Source organism: Ambystoma mexicanum, chromosome 13 (genome assembly GCF_040938575.1).
Source record: "Ambystoma mexicanum isolate Mex_15411 chromosome 13, UKY_AmexF1_1, whole genome shotgun sequence".
Classification (NCBI taxonomy): Eukaryota; Metazoa; Chordata; class Amphibia; order Caudata; family Ambystomatidae; genus Ambystoma; species Ambystoma mexicanum.
The window spans coordinates 402,788,523-402,811,016 of NC_090938.1; the positions used below are offsets into that span (position 1 = coordinate 402,788,523).

At 47.4% G+C, this 22,494-nt stretch overlaps 1 protein-coding gene across 1 annotated transcript in view; it reads right to left on the bottom strand.

The window, feature by feature from the left end:
* Positions 1-22,494, bottom strand: part of REC8 (REC8 meiotic recombination protein) — a 655,306-nt gene that overhangs the window by 375,930 nt on the left and 256,882 nt on the right. The gene's annotated exons all lie outside the window — the stretch shown is intronic.

Sequence of the window (22,494 nt, forward strand, 5' to 3'; positions counted from 1 at the left end):
CAGCATCCACGCTGAAAACATCGCAGCACCTAAAAGACACAGAAAAAGAACTGAGTTCAATACAAATACGAAAGGGTCGCATCGCGCTCTCACTCACCTTCAGCGCTACTCATCTCAGCAGCATGTCGCCATCCCCAGACGCCGGCCATCATCTAAGGAAGGAAAGGAACGAAGTTAGAGAACTGTTCAAAAGACTCATTATACTTACCTGTCGGACTCTTGCCAGTGAAGTAACTAGGCAGCAAGGAGCCTGCATCAATCAACGCGCCCTTCCGCTGAAAGCAGGACGGAGAGCACATTTTCCAAGAAAACAAGGCCCAGTCTCCAGTCGAGTATACTCCAGGGAAGGGTTCGAGGTCGTAAGAGGTCAGAACAGGCTGAGTGACATCCCCGTGGATACCAGGTGAGCGTTACAAGCAATTTGCCTGTATTTCTACATTTGTGGTTTTGAAGTTAAACAATGCTTAGTAATGTTAGTGTATTTCATGACATTTACCAATTGGTGCATTATTACTAAAGCTAAGAATAACTGTGGTACCACATAGTACTGTTTATATTGTGTTAACTGATAAAGTAGCGTATCCTGAGTAAAAAGTGAGTCATATGTATTTGTATATATTCACCTAAACTGAATTTAATCCAATAAAAGAACTGTGTTAGCACATCACATAGTGGGTGGACATTCTAGTGTGGGGGGACTTGGGGATTCACTGTAGCCAAGTACCAGCCTGCATCACCTCCCTCGAGTCTCACACTTGGTTGCTCGTCCATTGCTGCACTATGAGATCCTTGGCAGGGGTGCCTCTGTGCCTCAAACCCAACAGTACCACAGACAATCTTTACAATCAGGTTGTCTATTCTGTTGGTTGTGGTAACCATGACATCGCCCAAAGCTCTTAGACCTGAGGTGTGTTCTTAATTCCTCATCTGGACAAAGTAAAAAGATAATTCTATTTAAAACGGAGATCCAGGATATTGCCCTGCACATCTTTATTAAAGCGTGTAGCCCTTGTCCAGGCCATTCAGCTGATGTCCACGCCTACACAAAGTACTCTGGAGGCAGTGTTTATGTGGCACATAGAAGATTCTCTGAGGTGTTGAGCTATCTGCTTTGCCTCCTCTTGTCAGGATCGGTGGGTGGAAAGCGTGGGATTACTGGCGGCATTAATTCTACGCTTTGGATAGCGCTCTAGTCCTCATCCAATATGGTGGCCTGCACTATAACTTCCGACTCCTCCCCTGGTGCCGGTGCGTTGTATCTGTGTTTCTCTTGCTACTTCGCTCGCACTCCGGTGCTACTCCTGTGCATTTATCTTACGATTATTCCTTTGAATCCCGGACCCTCCTGGGTCCATCTAATTCGGTATCTGTGTTTTCTATTCTTTGTTGCCTTTTGTACGTACTTCTTCCAGTTCAACCGCTACCCTGGTTTCTGTTGCTTCTGTCGCCTTTCTTTCTTCCGCCTTGCTGTACTCACGGCGCCCTGCCATTCTAACCCTGCCGCTTTATTTAACCTGCAAGCGGCAGTGTTCCTATTCTGGACGCGAACAGCTCTCGCGACTTCCATTTCATTTTTCTTACTTGCTTTCGGCAACTAGCCGTTCCAGCTTATCTTAGTATTTCTTCGGTATTGGGGAATTCTTTACCACGGATTATACTTTTACATTTCCTGTCAGCTCCAGTACTTGTTCGGTTCATAATACTCTTCTGTGTGATTGAGCCATTCACATCTTGCAGTATTTGGAAACAACATTTACGTTCTTCTGCAAGACTTCAATACCAGGGTTTTTTCTGCCTTCGGGCTTTTTCCCTGGGACGAGGCTGGCCCTCCTGGGGGCCTCTCTGGGCAGTATCTCATCTCTGTCACGGTGGCCTCTGGAGGGGCCAGACCTTATTTACACGAAAGAAAAGGTCGGAAACTGAAGGAAAACCCACCCAAGGAAAAGAAGAAGGACATTAAGAAGCCCGAAACTGTACATAAGGATCGTTCCTCTAAGGACTCAGGTGAGGAGAAGGGGGAGTTTGAACCTGAACCTGACAGCATACAACGCCCTACTCCCACTATGGCATCTTTGGAGCAATACCAAGAACTGTTTGCGGCTATGCAGAATTTAACTGTGGAGGTTCAAGCTCTGAGAACGGAGAATATTGCACTCCGACAACAGGTTGTTTTACGTCGGGAGGATCATGGTGACTTGCCCGCTATGCCACTCTCCTTCGGCAAGTACAACGGGGACCCTGGAGGGCTTAAGGACTTCTTGGATGCATGTAAGGTGTACTTTGCCTTCAGGACCCATGCGTATGAAACGGCCAGATCAAGAGTCGGTTTCATCATCGCAAACCTTTCCGGAAACGCATTATCCTGGGTCACACCGTTGGTTACTAATAATGACCCATCCCTAGATGATTATGACCGTTTTATGGAACTGTTCAAGGAAAGGTTTGACCGACCTGAGGTTTTCTACTCCTCTTTGGAAGCCATTCTGGATGTTTGTCAAGGCAACTCGGATCTTCAGACCTACGTTTCCCGCTTCCAGAGATTAGCAGCTAAGGCAGACTGGCCAGATTCAGCCCAACAGACCATTTTCAGACGAGGTCTTCACGACGAAATCAAGGATGAGCTGGCTAGAGTTGCCAGACCAGCATCCTTCCGAGATTTGGTAACATTGTCTCTCCAGATAGATTTCCGCCTACAGGAAAGACGACAAGAAAGAAGAGAAAGAAGACGAACCTATGGAACTTCTCAGACCATGAGTCTCCCTTCCCCTTCTCCTCAAACACGAACCTCAGCCGGGGCAGAAGAACCCATGCAGATTGGAGCCACTCGAGGTCCCCTGACTCCAGACGAGCGAAGAAGACGACGGGACACAGGATTGTGTATGTACTGTGGGTCTTCCAAACATTTTTTGAGAGACTGCCCGGAGGTACCCCCTCGACGGAAGGGAAACTTCAGCCCCCGCTCTGCTGCAAGGGAAGTGTCGGGGCACGTGATAAATACCCTTGCAACAACTCAAGAACCTTAGACAACACGGAAGAAAACAGTCTGATGGTGTTCAAGGTGAAACTGTGGCTGTCTGATTCGGTTCCCATTGAGGTATTAGCCATGTTGGATTGCGGAGCAGCAGGCAATTTCATGGACCTTAGATGGGCCAAAGAACACCAGGTGGCTACGAGACTCAAGTCAACTCCTATTCCTGTAGAAGGGGTGGATGGCAGGCCTTTATCATCTGGACCCATCACCTTAGAGACTTTCCCGCTGAAGATGGAGATGGGCCACCATGAAGAAATTTTGGTGTTTGATCAGATCAGAGCCGCTCATTTTCCTGTGGTTATAGGGATCCCGTGGTTAAGAAGGCATAACCCGCAGATTAACTGGACAGACAATAAGGTGAGCTTTGATTCACTGTTTTGTAAGACCAATTGTATGGACCCACCTATTACCCAAACCACCAACGCCAGATCGGAAGAAGGAGGATCTACCCACAATTCCAGAATCATTTCTTCTATCCCTCTTCAATATCAGGCGTTTTCTGAAGTATTCCTGGATACCATACCCAAGATTCTGCCTCCTCATAGGGCAGAGGACTGTTGCATCAATTTGACACCTGAAGCAATAGTTCCCTTCGGACGCATGTATCCGTTATCGCTTCCTGAACGGAAGGCTCTTAGGGAATACTTAAATGAAAATCTACAGAATGGCCTTATCCGAGAATCAAGGTCTTCTTGTGGGGCTTCGTTATTCTTTATCCCTAAGAAGGATACAGTAGAGTTACGTCCTTGTATAGACTATCGAGGCTTGAATAAGGTTACTATTCGTGACAGGTATCCCATGCCACTCATAAGGGATATATTAGAAGCCGTACAAGGATCAGTCTATTTCACTAAACTCGACCTAAGAGGTGCCTATCACCTATTGCGGATAAGACAAGGAGACGAGTGGAAGACGGCATTCCGCACCCCATTTGGTCTATATGAATATAGGGTCATGCCATTTGGCCTGGTAAACGCTCCAGCGATTTTCCAAAGATACATGGACAAGGTGTTTTCCGATATGTTGTTCATAACAGTGGTGGTTTATCTTGATGACATCTTGATATATTCCAAGACGCTTTCTGAACACAGAAGACTGGTTGTACAGGTGCTGCAACGCCTTAAGTTCCATCAGCTGCTGATCAAACCGGAAAAATGCCAATTTGAAGCTACATCAGTATCCTATTTAGGATTCATCCTATCTAAGGAGGGTATAGAGATGGACCCTATCAAGATCAAGGCTATCAGAAGTTGGAAGGAACCTACCAATATAAAGGAGCTACAGAGTTTCCTGGGTTTAGCAAACTTTTATCGGAGATTTATACCCAATTTTTCTAATACTGTCCTTCCGCTTACCGCTCTGTTGAAGAAGGGTGTAAGATTTGTCTTTGACGAGGAACCCAGAAGAGCCTTTCTAACACTCAAGGAATGCTTTTCTAAGGCGCCTATACTTATCCAGCCAGATCCCACTAAACCATACATTTTGGAAACGGATGCTTCCGTAGGTGCTGTTGGGGCTATTCTGCTCCAGAAGTCAGAGGACGAAGTGGAACATCCTGTGGCCTATTTTTCAAAGACCCTTACAACTAGTGAGCGCAACTATTCAGTACTGGAAAGGGAACTGTTGGCAATCAAGTTAGCCTGTCAAGAGTGGCGTCATCTGTTGCAAGGGGCCGCTCACAGCTTTGATATCAGAACTGACCATCGTAATCTTAGGGTCTTACAACAAATGGAATGCACCAATGCACGCCATGCCAGGTGGGCCTATTTCTTCCTGCAATATGATTTTAACATTACCTACATTCCGGGTACAGAAAATTTAAGGGCGGATGCCCTGTCTCGTAGTCAAGGGGAAGGCTCTGGAACCTACAGGGGACACGAATTGGTCTTCCCAGGGCTTAGGATTGTTGCATCCACTCTATCCTTTCTTCAAGATTTGATACCTCAATATCAAACAGGCTCAGATCCTCCATCCTCTATCGTCCAAGGCAAGGATGGGTTATATTATCAGGGTGATGCCTTGTTCATTCCCACCAAGAAACTTCAGACTCTAGTCCTGTCTTGGTGCCACGACTCCTCTTTAACAGGACACCCAGGAGTCAGGAAGACTTATAACTTGCTACGCAGGGGTTTTTGGTGGCCTACCCTGCGGAACGATGTTTGCCGGTATGTTTCTACCTGTTCGGTTTGTGCCTGCAACAAACATCGAACGGGAAGACCGCTAGGATTACTACAGCAAGAAGCCTTACCTGAACGTCCCTGGGAACATAGTTCCACTGATTTTATCGTGGATCTCCCTCCTTCGGAGGGCATGTCAGTGATCATGGTAACGGTCGATTCTTTCAGTAAATTGGCTCACTTCTCTGCTTTCAAACAGGTTCCATCAGCCTCAGAGACCGCAGCTGTATTCCTTCAGGATATAGTCCGCTTACATGGGCTGCCTCGGACGGTGGTTTCAGACCGAGGACCTCAATTTACTTCAAAATTTTGGGCTTCTCTTTGCCAGTCACTGGGAATTCACAGGGCTCTTTCCTCGGGTTACCATCCTCAGAGTAATGGACAGACCGAGAGATTGAATGCCAGTCTGGAACAGTATCTAAGATGTTTTTGTAGTCCCCAGCAGGAGAATTGGTATCGCTTCCTCCCACAGGCAGAGTTCGCCTACAACAATGCCCTTCATACTTCCATCCAGATGAGTCCTTTTTTTTGTACCTATGGGTATAATCCCCAACATTTGCCCTGGCTCAGTACCCCTTCCACCAAGATTCCTGCGGTGGACGGGGTTCTGAAGGACTTACATGAGGTACATGAACTTGCGAAAAGAGCACACCTGGTCAGTCAACAGGCTCAAAAGAAGTGGGCAGACAAGAGTAGAAGCCCCAACCCTACGTGGCAGGTGGGACAATTGGTCTGGTTGTCTACCCGTTTCCTGCCCAGATGGGTCCATTCTGGTAAATTTTCCCCCCGATTCCTCGGGCCTTTCCCCATTGTCCAACGGATTAATCCTGTTGCATTCAAGATCAAACTCCCTGATTACCTCAAGAAGGTACATCCGGTCTTTCATGTCTCCCTACTCAAAGAATACAAGGAGACCAGTCCACAGGGTACGGGCTCAAGTTAAATCAACACCTGAAGAATATGAGGTGGCCTATTTGGTTGATTCCAGGTACCGCCGGGGTAAGTTACAATACCTAGTGCATTGGAAGGGTTATCCGTTGGATGAGAGATCCTGGGAACCAGTGAGCCATATACATGCACCCCGATTGGTTAGGAGGTTTCACCACTTCCACCCGGGCAAACCAGGGGGACCCCCGAGGAGAAGGGGGTATACTGTCAGGATCGGTGGGTGGAAAGCGTGGGATTACTGGCGGCATTAATTCTACGCTTTGGATAGCGCTCTAGTCCTCATCCAATATGGTGGCCTGCACTATAACTTCCGACTCCTCCCCTGGTGCCGGTGCGTTGTATCTGTGTTTCTCTTGCTACTTCGCTCGCACTCCGGTGCTACTCCTGTGCATTTATCTTACGATTATTCCTTTGAATCCCGGACCCTCCTGGGTCCATCTAATTCGGTATCTGTGTTTTCTATTCTTTGTTGCCTTTTGTACGTACTTCTTCCAGTTCAACCGCTACCCTGGTTTCTGTTGCTTCTGTCGCCTTTCTTTCTTCCGCCTTGCTGTACTCACGGCGCCCTGCCATTCTAACCCTGCCGCTTTATTTAACCTGCAAGCGGCAGTGTTCCTATTCTGGACGCGAACAGCTCTCGCGACTTCCATTTCATTTTTCTTACTTGCTTTCGGCAACTAGCCGTTCCAGCTTATCTTAGTATTTCTTCGGTATTGGGGAATTCTTTACCACGGATTATACTTTTACATTTCCTGTCAGCTCCAGTACTTGTTCGGTTCATAATACTCTTCTGTGTGATTGAGCCATTCACATCTTGCAGTATTTGGAAACAACATTTACGTTCTTCTGCAAGACTTCAATACCAGGGTTTTTTCTGCCTTCGGGCTTTTTCCCTGGGACGAGGCTGGCCCTCCTGGGGGCCTCTCTGGGCAGTATCTCATCTCTGTCACGGTGGCCTCTGGAGGGGCCAGACCTTATTTACACGGAAGAAAAGGTCGGAAACTGAAGGAAAACCCACCCAAGGAAAAGAAGAAGGACATTAAGAAGCCCGCAACTGTACATAAGGATCGTTCCTCTAAGGACTCAGGTGAGGAGAAGGGGGAGTTTGAACCTGAACCTGACACCTCTAAACCAGACTTGAAAGCTGATACTCTCTCGGGTTGAAGTTACTGTTGAAAGTCAGGGTCAGGAATCTCCAGCCAAACACACTGATTGACTGCTGTTAACAGAACATCAGCATTAGCCTCATGCAAATGTGGCATGCTGCTGGAATACATTTTCTTTTCATACTAGTCCAGGATTTTATCCTCGTTGGAAAGGGAGGATTGATTCTTCGTTCCAAAAGACGTAGATTCCGAGGTTATGGAAATAAGGATGGCTGCCGTCTTTGAACCTCTAACGGGAGCACCGGAAGGTAGACGACCCTCAGGCTCATTGATCCCGGTACACTTCTAATGCTGGGACACAACTTTGAGACTGTCAAGCCCGTTCGTAGATCCCGAGGGATCCTCAGCGACAATGCCGGCTAAAGCCTGTGAGGCTTCAGAGTGAACTCCAGTAACAGGTCTCGAGAGACCCTTGGCACGAGCAACGGTGGAAGCCTGTAAGCCCTCAGGACAAGCTCTGGTAGAGTTGTGGCAAAAGGCCTTAGGACATGGGGTTCCCACTAGAGCAGGGTGCCGAAGAACCTACCTGGCTTCTTGTCTTCTTCAAGTCAATGATCTTTGTGATATGCACCAGAGGAGACTTGTGGTAAACTTCACTGCAATAGCCTAACCTTTGATGAAGCACGCAGGGTGAAAAGGCATGGTACGGAGCACAGTTTTCCCACCCACGTTCGGGCCCTAAAGGACTACAAACAGAGCTTGTGAGAATCTGTTACCACGTAGAGCTTACCAATGGATGAGCAAAAACTTTGCAACCCGTTAAACCGTCATAAACAAGCTGACGGATGTTTCTGGGTGGCAATGCGGTGTGAAAAAACAGGAAACAGAATAAATAGCACAGCAAAAATTAACTGCATGCTGCTGCTCGGAGCGTCCAGTCCCATCGACATGGAGAAAAATGAGTGATGGGTGTTGCCATGGGGTGGGGTCAGCAGGGTTAGCTGCGCCCACCCTGCTGTGCCTAACACACAGCACACATTTATTTAAACAGAAACCATTCTTTTTTCATGCTGTGCAAAAGATCTCAGTAGCCGTCCAATAAAGAGGTTAACCCATAAGTATGGAAGAAAGGGGACAGGATGTAGGAGTCATTTTTAACAAAGAAAACATTCCTTCTTAAAATAAACAAATACTTTTTGGGGTTTTAAATTTGTTTTTCAATTTAAAATCAACGTAACCCCTCCCCAAGTCATCTTAGTACAAAGGATTTATATTAATGAATTTCAAAAAAAGGAAGGAATTAAAGAAACGGGTAGGGACCAATGTAAATCAAGCAAAACACACCCTTTAACTTCAGAGATTGTTCAATTTAATCCTCTTTAGCCTTTTCTGATTTTGTTTGCGATGCAGGCAGGTTGATTAGGAATTTTAAATAGATACACATGAAGGAAACTGGAAAACTAGGATTCCAATTAAGTAATTTTTCCTTAGTGTCACAAATGGCCTACACCAACTCCCAGATGAGGTTCAACGGTTTTTATTTTTATTTTTAACAAACCTATTGACCTGCCTCTCCCTCCAACCTAGGTTTGGTCAATCACACCATAACCCAGGCTTCCCTCTACCCAGGACTGGTACTAGTGATCTCACTGTGGGATCTCTTGATAACGCTGAGCTTCACCATCTTCTTCAGTTCTCTCATAATTGTCTTTCTGGCCCCCGGTCAATAAGGCTTCAGACGGATGACTCGGCCTGGGATCTTTTGCACCCCACCTTTGATTCTCACTGGCTTTGTAGAGAATACATCCAGACATCTCTCTAGCAATCCGGACAGTTTCTGATTACTGGATGTGGGTATACCAGGTGGCAGGGTAAGCCTAGGTTCTTGGACTGGTAGAGGAGTCTCCCTGATATTATTGACATAAAGAGTCAGGCGCTGAGGATTACTGTTCTCCCTCCAAGCTTTCAACTTATTTATATGATAAAGTTGTGATGGATGCTGGGGGCGCTGTTGCGTGGCTAGCGAAATGGCCGCAGCCTGAGAGTTCTCCGGCAGAGGCTCGGTGAAATAATTGGCATCCTCGCGTGTTTGGCCCACTCCATGATGCAAGGAAAGGAATGCTAAACCAGTCGCCACGGATATTAAAATAAAATTGAGGCGCGGGATACTGGAGGAGACCTGCGTTGTGTGATTCGTGGAGGTGGCGGGTCCCCTCCCCCGACGGCGCCGACCATCTGCTTTGGGGACGATCCCGCAGCATTTTTTCTGAACTATGTGTGGGGCTGGGGCGCCCCGCCGCCCTGCAATTCTTGTGCCTGCTGCTGGCCCCGCTGCTCTGGGGGGGCTGGTGTCCTGGAGGCCGTGGTCGGCGGCTGCTCTGAAGCGGACACTTCGGAAGGTATCGGAGCCCGAGGGGACTCGCTTGTGCGCCTGTCCGGGTGCTGGCGTGGCCAGGCGGGCTCTGATGGACTTGACCCTGTGGAGCGGGCGATCACGGAGCGGGGGCGCCGGCGGTCCCGGCCCGGTTTGGTGCGGTGCTCCGGACTGGCAGCGGAGGTCTTTTAGACCCATCAGCGAGTTGGAGGGGTGGGGGGGTGAGGTCTGTGGTCCATTCTAGCCCCCCGGGTGGCGGTGGCTCCTCCCTGTGTCATCCTTGGTGGCTCCAACATCTCTGCCCCCCCCTCCTTAGAGTACCCCCGGTGCGGGCCACGTGTGCTCCTTCCAGTGTGCTGGGGGGGCTGTCTGGTTCGGGACTCTCGTGGCGCTGCCGCGGGGGGGTGGGCTGCTGGCATCTTAAGTCAATATTAATAGAAGTACCACCTCTCTTGTTGGAAGATGGGGCTCATTTTTGCTTTACCTGGGCTTGGAGTCGGGCTGCTGGACATTGGGGGCTCTACGGTGCAGTGCCATTTGAAAGGCAGCAAAAAGGGAAGTGATCAGTGTGACGTTCTGTACCCTCTCTCGTTGCCTGCCTGATACCCTGCTGGTTCCTGGCCTTATGTGGGGATCCCCCCCCATGTCTTGCAGAGTTTGTCTTTGTGTGGGGGTTCGTGCCTATCTTTGACGCTGCACGGATGGAGCAAGGGTTCGTCCGCTGAACCCCGGATCATTGTGAGCTATGTAAAACGCGGTGGGCAGCTTCATCTTGGCTGGACTGCCTCCTGGACACCTGACTTCTCTTGGGCTTAGTTGCCTCTCTGCCCCTGTCTCCATCTAGGGTGTCTGGGGGGTGCTCTCCATTCGGTGTATATCATTTGGGATATGAGGGACCAGAAAAAGCAATCCAAGATGGATCACTACACACGCGCTGACCCTCCACGGCGGGACGACGACCCTGAGCCCCCTCAACTGGACATTTCTACCCTTAATCAGACCCTACTGGCGCTTAAGAATAGTACGGACAGTCTGGGCGTAAAAATAGATGCACTTACCTGTAAAGTTGATGTTTCAGCAGTTCAGATCGATAAGAACACCCTCAAAAAGAAAAACATACGGTACTCTATGATGTACCCGGCTAAACTCAGGGTGGAGTATGAGGGGAAGACCATTTTCTTCATGTCATCTGAGGCAGCAGAGAAATTTGCTCAGGAAATCCGGACCCCGGAAGCATCCCCCGCCCACCTGCCATAGCTGGCTGGGGGGGGGGGGGGCTTTAGCCCCGCTCGCAGTGGTGGTCAGATCCCTGTCTCTCAGCTAAGGAGACCACCTTGCGTTCAGTTTAATTTGACCCAATTCTTTTGGTATGATCAGCTACATTGAGCCAAACGAAATATGTGGTATCCGAGCCTCTTGCCATTGAGAGGCACAGCAGCCGCCGGCTCCCCCCATTGCTCAGCGGCACTTTTTTGGGGGGATTAAGTGTTATGGTTGTAGGTTGGGGGGTGGGTCTTGGTGGCCGGTAGGTTGTTGTTTCTGGCGTGGGTGGGGGGTGGATGGGGTTGGTTTTGACCGTGGTGTTATACTCAGTTCTTGGGGGTGGGATGGGTAGACCTTCCCTTCTGGGCTCCTAACTTTTTATTCGTGTCATGTCTTGTTAAACTATCCCTACAACTTAGCATTGAGTGGTATCCCTGCGGAATCAGTCACTTCTTGTAACGCCAATTCAGTCATAATGTAGCAGTTGCTCAGAGGCTACAGGCCACTGGTAATTCGGATATAATACTGCATTCAGGGCTTCGCTAACGATAAAAAGGCACGTCTGATTACTAATTATGTGAAGAGTCACCGGGTCAATGTCTTTTGTATACAAGAGATCCATTTAGGAAAGAATCACCACCTCCCGGCCCTCTCGGGCTGCGGCGTCCATAGATATTGGTCCTCCTTTTCAACACACTCTCGTGGTGTTGCAATATATATTCATCGCTCCCTGGAATTTAAACTTCATAAACAGGTTTTGGATAGTGAAGGGCGGGTTCATCTTAGTGGCTGGGGAGATTGCTGCCTGGTTTGTTATATTCATAAATATTTATGCCCCTAATTATGATTCTCCCGATTCTTTTCTAGCATGTTCGGAACACCTGCAGGCTTTTCCAGGTTATGAGGTGGTTTTGGTGGGGGATTTTAATTTAGCCCTTTCTCCATAATTAGATAGATCATCATTGGCTCTGAGGCAGCCCCCCCGGGCAGCACAAAAATGGTAATCTATCGCCTCGGACTACTCATTGTTTGATATTTGAAGTTTGCTGCACCTGCAGGCGCAGGAATTCACGTTTCATTCTGGTGTTCATGGGAGCTCGACCAGGATCGATTATATCTATATGTCCTTGGGGTTATCCCGGGTGGCGGATGAGGCAACGATTCTCCCTCGTACTCTATCGGATCATTCCCCGGTGATTGTGAGATTCAGGGGCCCCTCCTCCCCATCTAAGATACTTCGATGGCGGTTTCGGGCTCGGGCTTTGGAGCATGTGGGGTTCCGGGAGGATCTGCGTAAGTCGACTGCAGAGTTTTTCCAGCTAAATGCGGAGTCTGTCCCCAGCCTGGGTGTGGTATGGGAGACTTTTAAAGTGTTCCTGCGGGGATGGTGCATATCACAAGAGGGGGGGGGGCCTCAAGAATATTCGTAGGGCGATCGCTCTGAAAGAAAAAGGAATTAAAAACTTGGAGCTCCTTCACAGTCAGGGAGTGCTCCCCTGCCCTTTGGGCCGACCTAGAGGCGAAAAGGCAGGAAATCCGCTCTCTAATGGATGGCGAGGAGCGGTATCTGGGTGACCCCATTGCTGCGGCACGGTACGCAGAGGGAAATCGTCCGAGCAGGACTCTTGCCTGGGCCATTAGACAAGGTAGCCACCTGTCCCCATACTAGAAGTCGAGACCGTGGGTGGGATTAATGAGACATTCCGCCAATTTTATGAGCAATTATATTCTGCTCATAGTTGTGCAGCACACAATGACATCTTCCAATATCTTGACAGGGTGGCCCTGGGTTGGCTGGAACTGGAGGTGGGAGTGCTCCTTAATGACCCCCCCCACAGAAGAAGAGGTTCGTAAGGTGATAAGGTCACTTCCGGATGGCAAGGCCCCGGGTATTGATGGGATAACGGCTGAATTATATAAGGCCTTTCCAGACCTACTTATTCCCCACCTTTGTAAGATGTTTGAGGAAGCAGCATCTTCCGGAGTTCTTCCGGAGTCCACGCGGACCGCCCTGGTCACGGTGCTACTGAAGCCTAATAAAGACCCCAAAAAATGTTCATCCTATTGCCCCTTGTCATTGATAAATACGGACAATACATTTTTTGCAAAGTTACTCGCAGACCGGCTTCTCCCCCACATGCCTGCGCTGATCCTCCCGGATCAAGCAGGATTTATCCCGGGCAGACTACTCTGAATAACCTCCATAGACTTTTTACATTCATGCATAATGTGAACCCAGATGTCCCTATTGCGGTGGTGGCCTTGGACGCGGAGAAGGCGTTTGACTCTGTTGAATGGCCTTTCCTGTTCGAGGTCCTTCGCCGCACGGGCCTGGGCAACACGTTTCTTTGTTGGATTTGTCTTCTTTACTCAGCCCCTTGTGCGCTGATATACACTAACGGGATCCAATCCGCTCCCATTTACCCCACACGGGGCACTAGACAAGGGTGCCCTTTTTCTCCTCTCTTGTTCGCTCTTGCCATCGAGCCATTGGCCTGTGCCTTGAGGGAGTTCCATTCCCACCGCGGGGTAAAAATCTGCTCACATTTCGCCATTGTCTCCCTCTACGCAGATGACATGTTGTTATATATAAAACACCCTCGGAACAACTTGCGCCCAGTGATGGAGGAGATATTAGCATTTGGGGAGCTGTCCGGCCTACAAATAAACTGGTCTAAATCTGAAGTGCTTCCACTCACAGCTGCGGTGGCTCCGCAGAATGTGGGTGAGTCCTTTGCATGGTGCCCACAGGGTATTTGTTATTTGGGTATAAGAGTGTCCACCTCCCCACATTGTTACTCAAGGAGAATTATCTCGCCGCCCTGAAACATCTGGAGCATAGAGTAGACACGTGGGTGCGTTTCCCTATTTCCCAGGCGGCCCGCATCTCCCTATCTAAAATGGTTATTTTACCGAAACTGTTATACATTTTTAATAACGTCCGGTTTGGCCCCCTGCCTCATTTTGGAGCCGCTTAGTCTATTATGTCCAGGCTGATTTGGGCGGGGAGGCGTCCCTGCATTTCATTGACCACACTATGTAACACATGTGCCCAGGGGGGTTTGGAGGTTCCCAACTTGTTTCTTTACTTTCTGGTTGCCCAGATCCAATTTTTGATTTGGTTGTGGTCCCCGACGAATGAATCCCCACACTTGCTTTTTAAGAGGTCGATCGCCCAGACGGAGGATCTCAGAGCCTTCCTTTGGGCGGCCCGGGAACGTCACCTGGGAGCGGAGGTCCAACCCTGGGAGATTACACTTAAAGCTTGGGATCAACTGGCTAAATTGGCCGATGTTGGACCTTGCTACTCTCCCACGTTGGCCATATACAGGGTTAGAGGGATTCCTTTAACGCATGAACAGGTCTTTATCCGTCATTTTCAGAATCTGCAAATCCACTCCTTGGGAGACGTAGCCCCGCACGGTAAATTTATAACCTGGGAGGAACTTAAGGCCAGGAGTGACTGGACACTGGTTACCCTGCTGTTGTATTTTCGCCTCCGGGAGGTAATGAAAGCTAAATGGGCCGACTTCCCCCTTGCCCCGGTGGTGTCTCCAGTATTAGAGTACGTGGTGGCCCCGGCTTCCCTCAGGGGGGTGCTCTCGTCCCTGTATAGCCTAGCCCGGACGCTTGGACCTCCCGCCTCACCCTCATAAAGGGGGCAAATGGGAGAGTTGTTTGGCTAGCTCACTATCAGAATCTCAATGGGGTTATATACTGGCTCAGGTCAAATCGATCTCTATCAACAATAGATCTCGTCTGATTCATTTTAAATTTCTCCACCAGTTGTATTACTCTCCTCTCACTCTACATAAACCGTTCCCTCTCAGAACTTCCAACTGTAAGAGATGCCAACAACCTTCAGCTGATTTTTTTTCATGTGGTTTGGTTTTGTTCCTGTATTCAAACTTTTTGGGTGGCGGTTGCAGAGGTTATGGTACGGGTGGTGGAGGCCCCGATCCCCTACACCCCGGAGACTTGGGTATTGGCCTGGGTGGACCTGCAGGCGCATAATGACAGGCGCTTCGTCGGTATAGCCTCTGCAGTCGCAAGATCATTGGTAGCTCGCTCCTGGGGGGCGGCTTCATATCCTACTGTACATCAATGGCTGAATCTCCTGGTGTCTTGTGAGCGGAGGGAGACACTGTACAATGAAACGCTCCCCTCCCACAGTAGACCCAAAAACTATTGGCAAGCTTTTAGAAGTTTCATGTCTTGTGAACTGGACTGTGAGAAGGATCCACCATCTTCAAATAACTGGGAAATTAAGCATACGGCTCGTTAAGAGTCGTTGTTCATATAGCTGGACTAGTCCCCGGACTAGGGTGCATGACCCGGTTGGGGTTTGTTTACTATATTATGATATTCAGACTGTGTTAGCCTGGTGCTCTGGGTTATATTAGCGATACTTGTATAGGTCATGCTTGCGTGAATTCTGTACCTAGAAGGGAAGGGAGGGAGGGGTGGATTAAGGGGGGGTTACCTTGAGTGGGGTTGCTGTTGAGTGTTTTTCTTACAGACCTTATGGTCTACTTGTTTGCTTTTAATCTGATGCATTGCATGTATTTGAAAATGTTAATAAAAACAGTTGGAAAAAAAAAGTTTTGATGGATTCTGCCTATCTTCGTGTCGAACTTTATATGTAAGGGATGAGACGACCTTGGTGACAATGTAAGGCCCATGCTATCTGGACAGTAACATGTTTTGAGTGCTGGGCAGTAAGACCATTACCTTGTCTCCAACCTTGAACACGTGTAATTTTGTGTCTTTATTAGATGGCTTTTCTTGTCTTGCTTAGGCGGCTTGGAGATGGGTCTTGACAAGGCTCCACACTTTCTCCCTATATTCTCTCATATGTTGCACCATTGGATGATCAATGGCTTTGGCGGCTGGCTGACCCTTCCCCCTATTTTCCCATGATGACTAGAAGGTCACAGGGGTTCTGTACATAAACCAGTTCAAATGGGAATAACCCATTGGAATTGAAACCTAGTTTCTTTCAACCTTGCCAACCAGCTTTTTTTTTCATTTGTTTTTTCCTTTATTGTGTATATTGTTTATACAACCTTTACTCATGAACATATTACATCATGACACTATTAAGAGATTAATAATATTAAAATTTAATTAAAAGACAGGCATAGTTTCCTTCAATTCCAATTAAGAATCATTATAAAACATCAACATACAGAAAAGTAAAAAAAAGAATGTCAGAGATAAAATGTCAGATTAAAAAGCCCAACTTATAAATTTGCTTTTTGTGTAAAGTATCCTAAAAAGACAAATAGCCAATGACATAAGAATATATATATATTTGTAAACCATTGGTTCAGTTCAATCTATCCTTAATCGGGTTCCATATGTGGAATGCTGGAATCTAACTAAGTGCTACTCTCCTCCATTAATACTCGAACTACTACCTGTATTTGACAACATTGGGGGTTGGACTGTGTCCCAATGGAGGATCGCCATGATCACCAAAGATTCAACACAGTTTGTGGAGCTCCAGAATTGGTGTGACCCATAGTGCTGAAATTCTGCATAGTCTTTGTTGTAGAGGAGAACCAGAAGATTACAATTGGTGAGCACATGTCTGTTGGTTTCTATATCCCTTTTACAGAGTCCACATAGGCGATCTTCCCTTGGGACACCAGTCCAAGCCCCAATGTTGACAAATACAGGTAGTAGTTCAAGTATTAATGGAGGAGAGTGGCACTTAGTTAGATAGCTTTGGGGTTTATCAAGAAAGCCACCTTGTTGGCTCTCATAGTTATATTTACCTGAGAGCTTTGTTAATGACTGGATTTGATCCCATTCTATGGTCTTTCTGATATGGCCAGCCAGATAAACCTCAATGATGGTCTCAAGGAGTTAGGACACCCCAATTTCTGAGAGGTGGTTTCTAACCATCAAGGTCTGCGAACCAGGTGCATCGGAAGCGCCTTGACTGATGGACTGCAACACATCTCAATAATGGGTTACTGGCCTCCTACGTAAATGTAATGTCAGCCCAGAGTCTGCATGCAGCATTTTTCCAGCAGGACATTATAGATTGCAGGCCCAACTCTAAACTGATCCCCTCAACTGGAGTGGCACAGGGTAAAGCCAAAAGAGAGCGTAATATTTTAGCCCCCAAGGACATCAGCCATGTAATAGAGGGCATAAACAATGGTAGGTACGATAGAAATCCTATAGGCTCGGACCTTTGCCTCAATGGAGCCTCCCCTAATCTTGCAAATAATCTTCCTAAGCACCATCCACTTCTTCCAAGCTCTCGGAGCAATGCTACCGGATAAATGTGTCGGAATACGATTGTTTCGTAGGTATATACCTAAGTATTTGTACTCACTGGTTTGTTCATTTTGCGAGGCCCCCACCCACCAATTAAAGATGATATTTTTTGGGGCATTCTTGCCAAAGATAAGAATTTTGGTTTTATGGGCATTAATCACCAGGCCATTTATGTTGGCATATTGTTGCAATATGGTTAGAGTGTTGAAGTCTTATCAGGGTTCTAGCCCGGATCGCTATGTCATCTGCGTAGGTGAGAAGGTGTTGAGGGCTACTGACATATCCGGGCGTAGATTATTTCCGGCTTGTTCAAGGTGCTTAGGGAAGTCGAGACATATAGATTGTATAGCAGGTGTGCTGGGGGGCAGCCCTGTGTTAACCCTTTGTTGGTTGGTTAAGATTCAGATAGGTCACCCTCATGGGCCAAACGAATTCTGACTTTGGTGTCAGAGTATAATAATTTAAGGAAATATAGCAGTTAGGGATCAATGCCCCAACTGCTTAACTTCCACCAAAAACTGCTTTGTATAATGCTGTCGAAGGCACCCCAGTAGTCTACAAAACATGCATAAATATGGGAGTCTGAGTAATTCCAGGCATTGATATGAGAGTCTGAAGAACCCAAATCGGGTGGATGGTGTTATAATTCTTTCTAAAATCAGTTTAGAAAAAGTGTAGCGGCACCTCCCTTCAGCCCCAAGTTAACAACAGTTCCAAAAGTACATACGAAAAGATTTTTGATGAACTGTCCAACGTGGCTAGCATTCGAAAGTTTGTTGGAATATCGTGTGAACCAGATTTATGGACCGGCACCAAGACAGAGTGGGCCCATGTCTTTGGTATTATACCGGTTTCACAGACATGAGATAAAAGGAGGTGGAGAAGGTTGGCCGAGAGAACAGGGCCGTTCTTAAAGTCCATGTTACTCATGCCATCAGGTCCTACAGCCACCTGTCCTTCCCGGGACTCCACAGGATAGTGGCAGCGGGCCACGAGACGGAAAGCGCGGCCCCCTCCCGCCCAGCCTTACCTGAACCCGCCAAGGATGCACGAACCCACATGGCAGGAGGGAGAGTCTTCCAAAAGGGGGCGGGGGGCTCACGGGACAGAGTTGCCTGGGAACAGGTCTCTCCTGACAGGCAGTGGAATCAGGCGCTTTGGAAGGAAAAGGCAGCCTTTAAAGGAGGCGGGACATGGCAATACCAGCCAATGGGAAGCCAGATTGACAGGGGAGGTTTCCATTGGGGGGGAAGTAAGTCACTCACATCACATAAAAGCCCGGGAACTAATCCACCGTTTGTTTTTGATTTTCCAAGTCATACGGAGAGGACGAGGAGAGAAGGAACAACTGGTGGGCCTATCCGCACACCAAGGAGGCTTAGGAGGGTTAAGTCACGTCCCTGGAAGGCTGCCTAAGAGTGAAGTAACTCTCAAGGAGTTCATGGACTATACTTTCTTTGGTTAAAGTCACAAGAATAAAGTATAATTTCAGCAACCCCAACCTGGTCCGGGTCTTGATTTCTACACAATGTAATTCCAGTTCGCATTGGCGAACCACCTCTAGACAATCATCTCTTTGAATCTGTCTCAGTGCTTTGTTTTTCTCCTGCTTCCTTTTAGCAATCTCTAAGTCATAGATCAGGCCAGGAATGTGGCAAAATCTACTTTGTAGCAGATGTCTTCCAGGAAGGTGACCAAACATCCTCACCATGCCATCCAATGGCCAATCATTTACCACTAGAATCTCCAATTGTGATTTTTCAGTGTTAGCCACTTTACTATTAAACTTGCTGATATTGGCGACTGTCTATCGAAGACGATTACCATGTAGGTTTACCACAGGGTTGCACAATAATTTATCCTTAGGCTTGGAACAAGAGGATGAGATCATGGAAAGGATTGTGTGGTCACCTAAGTGCGTTGGAAGAACTTGCAGCTCTGGATTGAACTGCTGCAGGGTGTCATTTATGAAGATGAAATCAATTCTGCTAGTGTGTAAACCATTAGACCACGTGGGTCTAAAACCTCCATCCTGGGGGAGGAGGGGAGAGGGGGCAATAGCAGGGTATAGCCACCTAACTCAAAAACACTATTCAGCCAGGTCTCCTGTAAAAAAATATGTTAGCATTCTTTAATTGTGCAAGGCCCTCGCAGTTGGCAAGAAAGGAACAGTGTCCTTGTGTGTTCCAAGAGATCAGACGTGTTACTGAATATGGGGAGGGGTCTTATGTCACTGCAAGGAAGGAGGGATGTTTAGCCAAGTGCCGGCCACTCGCGCTTCAATCATGAACTGTTCACTTTTTGTGTTAGTGGACAGGACACCTCTCTGGTGGCCCTTTGGTCTACGTTCATAGTAATTACCCAGCACTTTCAAAGGTCTGAATATTGCCACCTTAAAACCAAGCTCAGTGAATTCCGTGGTGTGTTGACTAATTGCCTCTGTCGCTTTGGCAGAGGCCATCGTCACTAGAACCCAGTTACTAAGACTTCCCACACAAGGTAATTCAATAGATGCGATGTCTGTGGGAATCCATTTTGATCGATTTAGGAATGGGCTAGAATCCGTGGGACATCTTTCCACAAATTTGCTGAACTTTAAATACAGGGTCTGACTACCCTGGGCTTGCCCTTGCCGTTCTTGGTGCCTTTGTGACAATTCCATGTAATCAAGCCAGGATGACCGGCCGGCTGTTTGTGGCACTCTTTTTGGCAAGGTCTGTTGTGGATTACTGTAGGTGGCGTTCTTGATGACAAGTCAGATCGATCCACTCTGTGGCATGTACAGGTTTTGCCTCCTTTGGCACAATCTCACTAATCGATGTTTTAGTTCATACAGCATTTTCTGTCTGTCGCTCATTCTTTTATCTTTATCCTGGCTATTGGAGCCTTTGTCCGCCTTGTTAGCCTTTGCAGGGATGATGGGTAATATGATGTTAGAGTGGGGTCTGCCGTTTTTTGCCACATCCCCCTTCGTGCGATGAACGTAATCCTTTCGAAGATCTTCCTGCATGGGTCGCTCCACCCTCCCATTTCCGTTAGGTGCTCTCTCCCAACCATCTAAGGGCCCTAGTAGTCAAACCTGCCTCACCCTGTCCTTTGTGATGGTGTAATAGCCAGACACGTTATGTTATGTTATTTTATGTTATTTTGCATTTGTATAGCGCCTTATGTACCATTGCTATGATCTCAAGGTGCTGGTAGGTTGAACGCCCTCAGGAACCGCAGTTCAAGTCAGTTGAGAGAGAGAGAGTCGTAAAGTGCGTGGGCGCACCAGGTATCTGTGCAGCTGGTGTGGTTGTTGCAGCGGTAGGTGTGGTGCTGAGGAGAGCGGTTGAATGTGTTCAGTCTGGAGGTTGACAGCCAGACTGAGTTATGGCTGCGTTATGCCTGAGGAGAAGCCTAAACTAGCCGGTGTGTGCTAGCTAGCTGTGTTTTATTCGGATGATGTGTGGTTTGATGGGTCATGTTAGTATGAGAACAGCTGTGTTCTAGTTGAATGGTGTTGAATGGTGTATAGTTGAGTGGTGTATAGGAGAGAGTAAGCGTAGTAGTGTGATATTGTGGTAATCAGTGAAGTGTATGCAATCAGGCACAATCTACCTACTAAATTTAACTTTTAACACAGTGACGCTATTAGGGTACATTCAATGTTGTTGGTGATACTTTCTTAATTCAACTCTAATACAGTGACTCTAATAGGGGATGCTTCTAGGTCGAACTTTAACACAGTGACGCTATTGGCGCACACTCAATGTTGTTGGGAATACCGTCTAGGTTCAACATTAACACAAAGATGCTACAAGGGTGCGCTTTCTAAGTTCAACTTGAACACAGTGACGCAATTAGGGCACACTTCTAAATTCAACTTTAACACAGTGACGTGATTAGGTGCACTTTCTAGATTCAACTTTAAGATAATGACGCTATTGGGGCACAGACATTGATGTTTGGAATATCTTCTAGATTTAACATTGAGACAGTGACGCTAATTAGGGTACGCTTTCTAAGTTCAACTTTAACAAAGCAACGCTATTCGAGCATGCTTTCTAAGTTCAACTTTAACACAGCGACTCTATTAGGATGTACTTTCTAAATTCAACTTCATCACAGCGACTCTATTAGGGCGTCCTTTCTAAGTTCAACTTTAACACAGCAACGCTATTCGGTATGCTTTCTAAGTTCAACTTTAAGAAAGTGACGCTATTAGGGTACACTTTCTAAGTTCAACTTTAACACAGCGAGGCTATTAGGGCGGGCACACTCTCTCGATTCAACATTAACACAGCGACGCAATTAGGGCACACTTTTAGATTCAGCTTTCACATGGTGACACTTTCTTGATTCAACTTTAACACACTGGCCCTCATTACAACTCAGGCGGTAAGGGGTTAAACAGCGTCGACCCTTACCGCCTGAGTACGAGGTCCCTTAGCGCCATGGCGGACTTAACACCTGCTTTTAGCAGGTGTTAAAATCCATGGCGCTAAGGGACCATGGAGTTAATTACGCCACCGTAATTTACGGTGGCGTAATTAACGCCTTCCCCACTCCCATTATGCCCTATGGGGCAAAAATGGGAATGGGGAAGGGTAAATGGGGATTGGGGACTTACCGCCCCGCCAAGGTCGGAATGGGGCAGTAAGTCCGCCAACCAGCATGGCGTAAACATAGTTTACGCCATGGTGGTAAAGTCACGGCCCAGGCGGTAACTTACCGCCTGGGTCGTAATGAGGGCCACTGATGTCATTGGGCACACTCAATGATGTTGGGAATACCGTATAACTTCCATATTAGCACAGTGACGCTATTAGGGCGCACGTTCTAGATTCAGTTTTAACACATTGACGCTATTAGGGCACATGCTATTTATCACAATTGTGTCTAAGTGCGGCACATGCCATCATTCACAATTAAACTAAGAGTGGGACATGCCATCAATCACAATCCAGCTAAGAGAGGGGTATGCCATCATTCACCGTTCGGCCAAGAGTGGGACGCGCTAACATTCACAATTCCAACCAAGAGTGGGATATACTAACAATCACAAGAAATAACAATCTGTGTGATTTCACAATCACGTGAGGAAGATTGTGATTGGCTCTAGGCTCAAGTTGTCGAGTTTTAACTGTCTGTTCACTAGGGGTGATGGATCAGATCAGTGATAGTCTGCTAGAGTCCCCTTTGTTGGAAGTCATTGTCAAAGGGCTATTTAGCATTGACATTTCTGCACATAGGGCTTCAAGAGCATGGTCCTCTGAGTGGACCACGATATTAACAATGCCCTGTTCCCTTTCAGGGTTTTTT